General features: G+C 54.5%; 1 protein-coding gene across 2 annotated transcripts in view; it reads right to left on the bottom strand.

The window, feature by feature from the left end:
- TPPP (tubulin polymerization promoting protein) overlaps positions 1-12,381 on the bottom strand; it is a 31,200-nt gene extending 18,819 nt beyond the window's left edge. For both annotated transcript variants that reach the window (XR_013998468.1, XM_081132798.1), the window contains exon 1: positions 12,290-12,381. The gene's annotated coding sequence lies outside the window, so the exon portion shown is untranslated. The remainder of the gene's footprint in view (positions 1-12,289) is intronic.
- Positions 12,382-13,098: the final 717 nt, after the last annotated feature.

Genomic DNA, 13,098 nt, shown 5'->3' on the forward strand with positions numbered 1-13,098 from the left:
TCTTGACATTAAGCTCTTCCTCTAAAGGCACAGCACCAACCCCCTCAGGTGGGCTGGAGTTTCCTGGGATGCACATGTTGCAAGCTGGATTGGGAAATGATTGCATGGGCCCCACCCACTGGGCTCTTTGGGAATGGGGTGTGTCTCCTGGGCTGGTGACAAATGCCTCCACAGGCCCTGCAGGTGGGAAAGGGCTCCCAGAAGAGTGGGCATCAGAAGGAAGCCGCCCAAGCGCCCTAAGCTCCTGCCTGGGCGTCACTGGTCCTCCACCCCAAGGGCTTCTGAGGGGTGGGTGTGGTGCCACACACAAATCCTCTGAATCTTTACACTCACTTGATGTCAGAGGTACCGCCCACCACCAGGACTAGGAACCAGAGCCCTTGGACCATAGCTGGGCCCGCTGATGACCCCAAAGCCCACAGTCTGTGTGAGAAGCCTCACAGGCCCTGGAAATACAAGTATCCCCAAGGGTCTGATAAAGTGACTCCTGCCAGACCTCGATGGAGTGCCCAACACCGGCAGGGTGGACAGGCAGCCAGGGAGCAGCTCTGGTGATGGGAGCTGAGCTAAGAGCACCTGCAGGGAGGCTTTGGGTGCAGGAAGCGCCTTGCCAGATGCCGCTGAACTCTCAAAGGCAACAAGGGAGCTCCAAACAAAGTGTGCAGAAGGAGAGAAAGAAAAGTAGGGAGAGAACCTGTGCTTCCTCCCCTCAGAGGCCTCCGTGGCAGGCGGGCCCTGGAAGCCCAGGTGCCAAGGACCCAGGAAGACCCTCTTGGAAATGCTCCATGGGCTCCATTAGGGCCTGGTCCCAGGACACTGATCCGGAGGGAGGGGAGTTGGGGGGATAATGGCAAGAGCCCCCAGATTAATCCCAAGTACAACTGCCCCAGAGGCAGCAAGGGAGGCTTAGGCCCGGTCAGCTGGTCCAGGGACAGCCTTCTGCTCACTGAGGCAACCTGCCAGGCTCACATATGTCCTCACCTCCGCCTCCCATCATGGCGGTTGCCGGGGTATTTGGGTGTGTGTATGAGACCCTCAGCAAAGGCAAGGTCAGGGTGGAACAGTAAATTCGAAAGGCCACAGGGGCCTGAAGCTGGGAGGCAAATGGTGTCCATTTAGCTCACCTCCCCCTTCTCTCTTCCAGTCCACCAGGGCCCAGAGCCCACCGGAGGCTCAGTCCCCCAGCATCGAGGCCTAGGAGGGTTGGTGCCACACCTGGGCCAGCCCAGCACTACCCCCACCATCTTCAGCTCTTTATTTGAGTCCATTTGAGTACAACATGGCCCTTTGGCAATTGTTCACATTTTCAGTCATAACATGGCCACCCACCCCATGGCTGTCTTGGACACTCGATGTGAAGAACCACTCGTCTCATCTGAGGGCCGTCCCAGGCAGCGGGAGCCTCCCAGAGCTAGACAAAGCAGCCTTTTCTGAGCCCACAGGCCCCCGCCACATGCACGGGAATGGTGTCTGGAGCCCCAGCTCAGTGTGGAAAGCAGCCCCGCCACCCCCAGCACCCTGGCCTTCACAGTCCCAGTGTTAGCAGCCCCGACGGGCTGAGCTGGCTGGACTAGGGCAGTGTGAGTGGGATGCTGCTCATGTCCTGTCACGTAGCCTCAGGCCGCTGGCCCAGAAGGTCCAAGGGGTCTGAGAAGCCTGAGAACTAAATCATACCCTTGATGTTCCCCGTTCATAGGTCAAAGGTGATGTCTCCTGGACACAAGAGAAGAAAGAGCAGAGTAGGCACCCTTCCCCAGACTACCCGGCCACCCTAGGGCATGGCCCATCCTGCCATTGCTGTCCTCACCCTGGGCCCCCAAAGGGCCTGCACAGGACAGGGCTGGGTGGAATGGGGGCAGCCCTAGGACCGGCTGTAAGCTCTCCAAGAGATGGCCCATAGGCCAGGAGGCTTCCGGGAAGGAAAACTGAGGGAGGAGGAGTTCTCCTCTCCTACCCCTCAGAAGAAGTGTCCACAGCAGGAACTTCTCTGGTCGACATGGAGTTGGCAGTTTCAGGAGGACCCGCCTCCCAGGAGCTGAACTTTGCCCCAGCCCCCGACCCCCAGAGCCACCCTATTTTCCATCAACATGTTTCCTATGAAATCCAAGAACACTGCTGGCCAGCAGTGGCCGAGAGGAGCATGTGTGCACAGGGAGCTAAAAAAAATGAGGGTCTCTTAGGGTAAGAGAGAGCCCTGCAGGCCAATGTAGCCACCCCACTCCTGAGAGAGGCCTCTCAGGGCTCAGGACAGCAGAGGCTGGAAGGGAAGATCCCTTAGCACCAACAGGAATGGAAAAGCGAGGAGCTTGCTGCTCTCTGCGCACTTGGGGATCCACGTGGTCCTCACAGTGGCCCCCAGACCAGCAAGGGTATACCAGGTTCCAAGATGCCTGCCCAGGGCTGCACATATTAAATCCCATCCCTGTCACGAGACATTCTGCCAACAGAGCACCCAGCAGGAGTCCATGCCATGAAGTGGGACAGAAAGAAGACCCAGATGACACAGCTACCACGTAGCGCAGATGGAATGGAGAACTGGAAGGTACTTCATGCCAACAGACAGGCATCCACCATGCAGGGGTCTGACCCTCACCCTCTTGCCAGAATCCCCCTGTGGGTTAGATGAGGAAACTGGTAGAAACTTCCAGTCACTGATCCCTTCCTTAGTCAATCAGCACAAGCCCCTGTCCAATAAGGAACCAGCGGGGGGTAAGGGGGTATCTCATCCTGCAGTCAACCTGGGGGATCAGGAGGGCTCCCTATGCAGGGGGCAAGTGTAGTGGGACGAATAATGGCCCCGAATTAGGTGTGTTCTGTCCTCACCCCAGAGCCTGTGAATGGGATCTTGTTTCAAGAAAGGTTCTTTGCAGATGTGATCAAGCCACAGGTGTTGAGATGAGCTCAGCCTGGGTCATCTGGGTGGCCATGAACCCAATGAGAGTGTCCTTATGAGACAGAAGAAGAGGGACGAGGACACAGAGGGGAGGCCACATAATGACAGAGGACAGGACTGGAGCACCAGGAGCTGGAATATGCAGGAAAGATCATATCTTAGAGACTCTGGAGGGAGCGTGCCCCTGGGACACCTCGATCTCAGACTTCGGGCCCCAGAACTGGGAGAGGATAAGTTTCTGTGTGTGAAGCCACCAGCTTGTGGTCCTTCATTAGAGCAGCTCCAAAACCCTCATACAGGTGAGACCAGAAGGGGGAGCGTCCCTCACAGAGAAGAGAGTGTGAATGGCTCACAGGAGGCAATGCCATCTGGTGGTGGTACAGAGAACCCAGGGGCAAGACCCAGTAGAGGGTCCCAGTGCAGTGGACTCCAGAGGCCCCCGGAGGTCACCCTAAGCCAGGATGGGCTCTAAGTAGGGGACTGTCAAATGACACCTGTCCTCTAAAATACCCATTCTGGCCTCAGGTTGAAGGTATTTGGGCAGGAAAAAAGATGGGTGCACATTCAAGGTGAGGAAAAATACTGGGTGAAGCATGGGAGACCTTGACAGGAAACTTTAATTCAGGGCAAGGATAAACTGCAGGTGCACATGCTACGTGGCCCCTTCTAGATGGGGCCCCCTTTCCTGCTGGATGAGCTGGAGGCCAGAGTGGATCCCTGGTGCTTCTCCTGCTTTGGAGATGTTCCAGGCCAAACCAGCACAGATGGCAACTGAGGGCAGGTCAGAAAGAACTGGGATTTGCTCTGGCCAGAGCGGTGACAACAGGAATGAGACCAGAAAGTACAGAGGACCTGCAGGAAAGGGCCACTGACCAGGTCTGCCTGGTTCACAGTGAAAGCAGTGTGTCACACCTTCAGGCCTCAAAGCTCTCCTGCCCCAAAAGCAGCCAATATGGGAAGAGGCCAACAGAGTGCTGGAGTCAGGAAGAAAAAAATGGAGGACGAAGGAGGGCCCACCTTGTGGGTGAGACACTGGAGGAGCCTGGTGCGGGCGTGAAGTGCAGCAAGCGTTAAAGAGAAGTGTGAGTGGGCGTGTTCCCTGCAAACAGCATCCTCCACCTGGCCAGGCACTGCTCAGCCCGAGAATGCAGGAGGGTCTCGGTGAGGGGTTTTCAGCCAGGCCAGGCATCAGAACCAGCAGGGGCTGTGAAAATGCAGATTTTGTGCTCCTACTTCCTGTGATGGAGGCCAGGCCCACCCACTCGCAGGGCCACGAGGAAGAGTGGACAACTAGAAAACCCAGCTTCCTCAGTACACCCACGTGCTAACAGGGGAGAGAAAAGTAAGCAGCCAGGCCCCAGGAAAGAGGGAACCCTGGACAGGCCAGCATGCACTCAGCCGATTCTGGGCGCACTGGCTGGGGCAGGGGGAAGAGTGGGGAGCTCGCAGGCTGAGCACCCTGCCTCACAGCTGTTCCTGGAGGGGCGCTGGGAGTGAGGGGAGCTGGCAGGAGACCAAGTCAGCTCAGCTTCTCAACCCGCAACCTGGATTCAGGTGACTCTGGATTCCCAATGCCCAAAATGCCAGCAGGACACATATAAAAACTCTCTCGAGAAAGAGGCTGTCATAGAGACCATAAAATATCCCTATGAACATATTTTGATTACAATATCTAGTACACAGTAAAAAATAGCCAGGCACACGAGGAGGGAAAGTGCCAAGAACCTGCAGAACAACAGACAATAGAAACAACCTAGAGGTTCCGATTATTGGCACTTGATCGGGCACTGAGTCTGAAGTGACTATGTGTGCCATGTGCAAAGAAAAAAGGGCAGCATGTGCTGCGGGCAAGGGAGAAAGAGGACAAGCGTGTAAATTCCAGCAAAGAACCGGGAACTCTAAAGTGTAGATAGCAACTTTGAGAGAGAACACCTTAGAAATCTTAGCACTAAAAAATACAATAACTAAACTTCAGAACTCAAAGGGTAGGTTTAACGGTACAGTTGACTCAACACAGTATTAAAAAAAAAAAACACTCGCCCGGCCAGGCATGGCTCAGCGGTTGAGCATTGACCTAGGATCCAGGCGATCAGGGTTCGATTCCCGGTCAGGGCACAGGCCTGGGTTGCAGGCTCGCTCTCTCATCATTGATGTTTCTATCTGTCTCTCCCTCTCCTTTCCTCTCTCTGAAATCAATAAAGATATATTTAAAATAAATAAATAAATAAAAATAAAAACTCATAAATTGGAAATGGAAAAACCAAGAGAAAACACCTCAATGTGGTGGAAACGTGTGTGTGTGTGTGTACACACATGCATATTAGGACAAAAACAATGGAAATAATGAAGATACACATAAATATTAATAAATTAGAAAATAAATCTACAATACATAGGACAACAATATCAAAAGGTTGTGCCTTAAAACACTAACTATATTGATAAATACTTGGGATATTGATGAATAAGAAAAAAAAGAGGTCAAAACATACAATGTCAGGAATGGAAATTGGGGACATCCATGTAGAACTTTCTACAGGTTTTAAAGGATTAAAATACAACGAGAGTATTACAAACAACTTTAGACCAATAATTTGATCACTTAAATTCTTAAAAACACAGATTTCTCAAAACAAAACAAAAGCCACCTTGTTAAAACATAACAAAAAGAAATAGATATTGTTATAATTATTATAAGAATTATTGTTATAACTATTAAGGACTTGAATCCTTATTTTAAACTTATCTCGCAAAAAACCCCCAGTCATGGATGTCTTCACCAGCAGATTCTACCTTATACTGAAAGAAGAAATAATGTCAATCTTACTTAAATTCTTCCAGAGAAGAGTAAAAGATGAGCCGCCCCAGCCAATCATTTCATAAGGCTAAAATAATCCTGGTACCAAAATCTGATAAGACTGTTACGAGTAAAGAATAATTTATGGCCCCGGACGGGTGGGTCAGTGGGTTGGAGTGTCATCCCGTACACCGAAAAGCTTGCGGGTTCGATCCCCCAATCCCAGGACCGATTCATGTTTCTCACATCAATGTCTTTCCCTCTCTCTCTCTCTCTCTCTCTCTTTCTCTCTCTCTCTGTCTCCTTCCCTCCCTCCTTTCCTTTCTCTCTAAAAAAAATCAATAAATATATCTTCAGGTGAGGATTTAAACAAAAGAATAATTTATGCCAATCTCACTTGTAGATGCAAAAACCATAAACAAAATATTAACAAACTGATTCCAGTAATAGATAAAAAGAATCAATACCTTATCATCAGTTCAGGGTTGTGCCAGGAATGCAAGGTTGGTTGAACAGTAACATCAATCAATATAATTTATCACACTAACAGAATGGAGGATACAAATCATATGATCATAATAAGTGCAGGAAAAGCATTCAATGGAGTTCAGCATCTAGTCATCATAAAAATTCTTAGCAAATTAGAAAAAAAGGAAATTTCTTAATTTGATAAAGGGTATCTACCAAACAAACAAACAAACAAACAAAAATCCTACAAAAATCATCATACTTAACAATAGTGGTCCTAGCACAAGGAAAGAAATTCAGTGGGATGGAATAAAGGCCCACTAGACCCAAGCATACACTGACACATTCAGTATGACAAAGGTGGCTCTGCAGGGGGAAAAAAATAAGGGGGTGGGGGGAGAATGTTTTCAGTCAGTGGAGATCAGTTGATTGAATAGACACATGGAGGGGGGGGAGAACACTGGGTCCTGACCCATCAGCTCAGGTCCATGGCAGATGGAAGCAGGGTAACGAGGCCGCAAGAAGAGCATCTGATGTCCTCAGGGCTGCGGAAGATTCATTACACAGGACACAAGCATCACTACCCCCAGAGGAAACAGTTATCAAATGGCACCAGGTTAAAATTAAGAACTTCTGTTCAGCAAAAAATATTATGGAGGAAATGAAAAGGCAAGTCGCAAGGAAGGGGGCATCTGCTACTCCTTATGAACACAGGCTCGTCTCAGAGTCTGTGAGGAGCGCTGCTCACCAACAGGAGAGAGACAGCCAGTTCTAGGACAACGGCAAGGACTTGGCCCAGGATTCAGTGAGAGCGCATCTGATGCCCAGCACCACAGCAATGTAAATAATCCGGAAAGTGCAAAATAATCCAAGGCTGATACCACCTCACCCTCCGGAATGGCTGACAACTGAAAACGGCGGTGATGCCAAGTGCTGCAGAATGAGGAGCGACAGGGAACTGCAGGGCACACGGTGCCAGCTGCCTTGGCGATGTGGACTGCAGGGGGACATCTGGATAACCGAGGGCCTACTCTCCAGTCCGCATTCACCAACAGAAACGCTTGCACATGTGCTCCAGAGACTGTTACAGGGAGGCTGGGGCAGCTTCATTCACAGCGGCCCCAAAATGGAAGTGCCCTCCACGCCCACCAGCCACACAGTGGGTAAAGGATGGTGGTGGCCCCCGGCATGGCACACGTGCACACTGGCCACTCAAGACCACATGGGTGAGTTGCTCACACAGCACTGACTGAAATAAGCCAGCGCTGCAGAATGTTCTCTATGGCTCCCTAGATATAAAGGTTAAACACAACCACAGTGGTAAGTGGTAAAACTGTAGCAGAGGCACAAGCCCTCCCCCAGAAAAAGGAGAAGAGAGCAGCCCCACATCCAGCCTGGGGACATCTGGGTGCCAGCATCCTAGGGAAGGCTGGGCTCAGATGAGTTCTTTCATCCTGCAGCACCACTCTGTCCACAGCCTGCCCCTCACGCGAGCACAGAGGCAGGTGAGGCATCCGGCACGTGCAGCACCAAGGCCATAGACAGAAGTGGAGTGGACGTGGCAGAGGTGCCCAAGGACAAGGGAACAGACATGTGGGGCAGGCTGTGGAGAAGCGATACCAGGTTTGCAGAGAGGACGGATAGTCACCTGTGAGAGGGTTCCTAGTTAGAAGGCAGGAGTCACAATTCAGGCAGGAAGCAAAGATACTCAAAGAGAAAAGAGCCAGGGTGGAGAAGGCCCCAGTGGGGAGGACCTGACAGCCAGGGTGCCGGCTCAGCCCCCAGGCACACGCAGATGACAGGGAGAAGTGTCTGAACCAGGAGGATAGCAAGCGTGGTGCCCTGGCAAGCAACAGCAGGACCAGGGTGTAGTGGGAGGGTGACCGATGAGGCCATCTCTCCCCAGAGGTGGGCCCTGCTGCCAGGAAATGAGAGCATTTGGCCAAGGAGACAGGGCCAGGGGAAGAGCAGGGCCAGGAAGGGACCAGGTGGATGCCTGACCACGGGGGCAAGAGAAGAAGGACAGGATTCGAAGACTTTCCATGGAGTGCAGGCATGAGCAGGCCGCCAGTGACTATCAAAGGCTGAAGGCATGGGTGTGGGAGACCAGTGGCACCCACACCCCACAAGAGCTTCTCAGAAGCATCAAGGAAGGGGAGACTGTGCTCTTGGTGACTGCTGCCCTGAAGCCTCTCCCTCCAGGTGCCTCCTCCCCTGGAACCAGGCCCCCTCGGAAATTGCCTCCACCACAGGATGGAGGGGGAGGGAAGCTGCTGACTTCTGAAGTCACAGCATAAAGGGTGAGACTCCTTTCACCTGGTTTTCTCTAGGGACCTGTAACAGGGAGCCCTCCACTAACAGGCAAGGCAGAAAGCAAAGGTGGCTTAAAGAGAGCCTGAAGCTGGCATTTGGGAAAAACCCCACAAGACACAGAAGAGATCCCACTGTGGCAGCCAACCATCAACCCAGACATGTGACTGAGCAGAGGGGCCCAGCCAAGGCCAAGGAAACGGAGACCTCCATCCATGCCAAGCCCTGCTGGGTGGCAGATTCATGAGCAAACAGAAGGCTGTCACTGTCTTAACTCCTGGTTTGGGGTGGGCTGTGGAACAGCATTAGAAAACTGGAGCAGGTTGGGGGACAGGGAGGAGCTGAGGGTCGTCAAATGGACAGTGGTAAAAACCATGGTGTGTGAAGCACACTTCCTTAGGGGTAGCGCATGACCCAGGGCTGCAGGCTCCTGGGAGCTCACTCGAGTCAGATGTGCGGGGGCACTGACTCTGGGGCCAGACTACTGGGTGTGAGGCCCGCCTGCACACCCCCACCGCGAAGCTCCACCTGCCCACCTGGCTCATCCCTCGCCAAGAAGAGATGAGACAGTGGGGAGTGTGAGGCCTAAATGAGGTCACCTAGAGGACTCTGGCTGTTTTGTGACATTCCAGCTTGAGTGAGAGCTCCCCAGGGCGGAGGCCACGCTGGCTCACCTGGCACCTGGCAGGTGCTCAGACACCTGTTGAACAAAAGGGTGCAACAGGGTGACAGGATGAGATCTCAGGGAAAAGTGGCCCAGGGCGGGGGGGATCACGCGGAGCCACTCGGGGTGCCCCACTTATCGTGCCAAAAAATTAGACTTGGGACCGCTGGAAACATTCTGGGGACATGTGGAGACACTGCTGCAGAAGAAGGCAGAAGAGCAAAAAGGGGCTCCAGGTGGTTTTAAATTTTAGGCATAAAAAAACGTAAGGACCCATCCTTCCCTTTCACAAATCGAATTTAAAAAGAAAAAGTCGGCATGAACATGGTGTTCTGAGGATGAGCTCATACTTCCTGCTAAGCAGTTCAGATCTCTGAGCCTATGGAGGGTTGCAGAAGTCATTTTAGTGTGGTGCAAATGTCAGAAAGCCATCATTTTCTTATCATTGTGAACGACTCTTTGCATTTGTTCACCAAAGAAGGTCCTGCATTTGGACATTTAGAGAGTCAATCACAGTCACAACTGAACTGCCTTTACATGCTGTTGTACCGTTAAACGGAAAATATGGAAGCGAAAACAAGTCTTAATTCCCATATCAGGAACTGAGATTTGGAGACAGTATGCTGCGTTCCTGTGGGGAGCTGCCCTTCTCCCATATGCAGTTCTTGGGGGCTGCCAATGGATCACAGACCCTGTACCCTCCTCCATGACCCCAGAAGGTCCAATTAAAGCCCCTGCCAGGAACTGGCACTTGAAAGCTGCCCAGAAACCTGCCCAGGAAGCTCTGCAGAGCTGGGATGCCATGGTTAGGGATGGAGTGGGTTGGGACACTGTGGCTACCTCCCCACCCAAAGAGGAAGCTGGTCTCCCCAGGAGGGGGCTGAACAGTGGACCTATCTGGCAGCTCCCCTCCTTCCTTCCCAGCAAACACCTGTTGCTTAAGAAGCAGGATCTGGGAGGGTGTCCATTCTCCTGCCTGGTCCTGGATTTGTAGGCTCAGGTGGTCTTGGCACCATGCCCAAACCACCCTGGGTCCAGACTGGTTTCTGGGCAGGAGCTCAGGGCCCAGATCTAATAGCTGGAGGAGGACCTGATATTTCAAGGTGCTGCAGGGCCCCTTGCCTCAAGATCCCCAGATGGCATCTCTTGTGCATGCTCCTCCAGCCTCTCCAACAACATCACCAGCTATATATAGGCCTGGCTCCAAGTCAGCACAGCCTCTCCCCAGGAAGCCTTTCTTTAAAAAAAACAATCTTTCAATTTACTTTCAATATTGTTTTACATTGGTTTACATGTACAGCATAGTGGTTAGACAATCAATACACTTTACAAAGTGTTCCCCTCAGTATTTCCAGTACTTCTCAGCCTCTTCTACAGGGAGCAGCTCTGCTGCCCCTCGGGGAAGAAAGCCAAGTAGTTACGTCCCTGAGGACAGTTTGGCTGCTCAAAGATTTCTCTTAAATCTCCATCAGTGATGAGTGGTTTTAACTTATGAAATGTGCACATTTTCCACCATTAGCATTTATAACCTTGTACATAGTTGAAACAGTTATTTGTTGCAACTTAGAAGGATGCAGGATGATCAGCCAAACAACACAGGGGAGATAATACAATCAGCACAGCTTCCTCTAATCTCCATCACCTCATCATTCTGTAGAGATGGGGAGAAATTTTTTATTGTAGCCCTTAAGTAATGGTACCTTTCTGAGTCCGATCCCTTTGGAAATCATGAAAGCCAAGGAACCTTCCAGAGAAAACCGTGCGTACATAACCCTCCTGCATACATTTGCAGATGCTCTGAGCTCCCAGAAAGTTCACCAGCACCACCCCTCCCCATCAGCACCCATCTCGGAGCCCTGCGATTCCGACCTAGTGATGGGAGGAGGGGCTGGTACCAGAGACAGGACCTTGGAATTTCAGTTTAAGGCCATCAGGAAGCCTTGCGGTTTGTCTCACTGCCCCCTTCACACACCCCATTTCCTGCCAGTTCCAAGCTCTCCCTCTCCCAGCCCCATCACTTCATCCCCGGATGTGATCCCAGCGCGCTCAGAGTTCAGGTCAGTGTTTACTGATCACGTCCTAGAGGCCAGGGGCTGGGCTGGGCTCGGGGGAGCCCCCCTCCCCTGCCCCTCCCCTGCCCCTCCCCGGCTTGTCCTCCCTGAGAGGTTGGCCTCGGGGAGAGCGGGGAGGCGGCCCTGGGAGCTGGGTCCTTTTATCGGCGTCCCCCCGGGACTCCACGAGTATCCAATAAATGTCAGGGGAATCAGCCAATGAAATGCGCAGGTGGATGACAGCGCAGCGGGCTCGTCCCAAAAGGTGTCAGATCCTCGGAGAACACACAACCCCTATCAAAATAGCAGTCCCAACGGGGAAGCGCGAATGCATTTTTTCCCCCCACAGCGTCGCAAGGCTTCTGTACAAAACTGAAACCGCAAAATAAAGGGTTTCTCAGGACCCTCCCTCTAAGGCGGGCACTGGCCCCAGAGGTGCGTGGGAAATGCACCGGCAGCCAACCTCCTATCTCGACTGCGAGCTCTGTACTCCCATCGATAAGAAAACAGAAAACCGTTCGGGAAGCTTCGATTTGCAGACTGTAGGCCCGACACTTTGCCCGAGAAATGGTGACGTTTGTGCCAGACCGAGGGGGGCTGGGACCCTGAGAGGAGCAGCGCAGTCTGTGCCCCAGGATCAGGCTCATCCTGGGCCCCTGGATACGAACGGCCGTTCCGTGCAGTAGGACGGCGGCTTCCTTTCAAACCCATTTAGTCCTAATTTCCCGCCGTCGCGAAGGGAGCGGCACCCCGGCCCCGGCGTCGGTAAACAGCGCTTCTGCAGCTGGACGTGAAGGGCGGGGGCGGGGGGGGGATACTGCCCTGCGGCGCAGGAGAGAAGCGACTGCAAGAGGCATCGATGCGAAGGAGCAAAGCGCCTCGCTCGGGGCCCAATGATAAACCTGTCCTTTGCACCTCCAGACACTCCCGCCCGCGTCCCCCGCGTCCCCCGCGTCCCCAGACCCGCGTCCGACGCGGCGCCGACCGCCTGGCAGCCCCGGGGCGAGGGCGCAGGTGGCGAGCGGAGCAGGCCGGCCAGAGGCCCTGCGACCCCGAAGGGTGTCGGTCTGCCCGGTGCCCCGGGGCCGAGCCCCGCGGCCGCTTACCTCGCAGGCTCAGGGACTGCTGCGGCGGCGCCTCCGCGACTCGGCCGCGCGCAACCGGGTGCCTGGCGGTGCTCTCGCGCCGCCGCCGCCCCGGCCCCGCCCCGGCCCCGCCCCCACTGGTCGGCTCGCGCCCCCCCCTCCCCAGCCCCGCCTCGCCCTGCTCCACGGCCCCCACCCCCGAGTGCCCCAAGTCCCGGAGAGCCCCAGGCCCCCACACAAACCTGCCCCCGGCCCCGCCCACACTGGCCGGCGCTCGCCCCCGGCCCCGCCCCGGCCCCCAACCCAGCCCACCCGGGCGCTCATTGCAGGCCCCGCCCCCGGTCCTTCCCCGCCCGGGGAGCGCGCAGGGCGCACGGAGGCCGGTCCGAGCGCCGCCTCTGCCTTACAAGGCCGTCTCCGCGCAGGCCCCGCGGCCACCCGCTCTTTGCGCAAGGCCGTGGGAACCTCGCGGGCAGTGCCCGGACCGCCGCAGCTGGCCCTCCGGGGGCCCCCCGGACCGCGGGTCTGGTCTCCGCGCCACCCCCAGCCAGGACGCGGGCGGACGAGGGTGGCGGCGGAGGGAGAATGAATGGGTGCGCAGACTGGCCTTCCAGGGTGGGGTGGCTGGGAGCGCCGGCCTCTCCTCCGAGGCGCTCGGGCCGAGAGGCACCGGGGTGGCGGGGGACTCGGACCGCACGAAGGTGCGCAGGTCAGGGGAGTGGGGCTGCGTCCCGAGAGTTGCTGGGGTACCAGGGTGGGGGTGCGGCGAGCACCTGGGTGGAGCACCGAGGCACGGAAGCACGCACGCCCGCGCTCAGCACCAGCACCAT

This window comes from Miniopterus schreibersii (genome assembly GCF_964146895.1).
Source record: "Miniopterus schreibersii genome assembly, chromosome: 3".
NCBI lineage: Eukaryota > Metazoa > Chordata > Mammalia > Chiroptera > Miniopteridae > Miniopterus > Miniopterus schreibersii.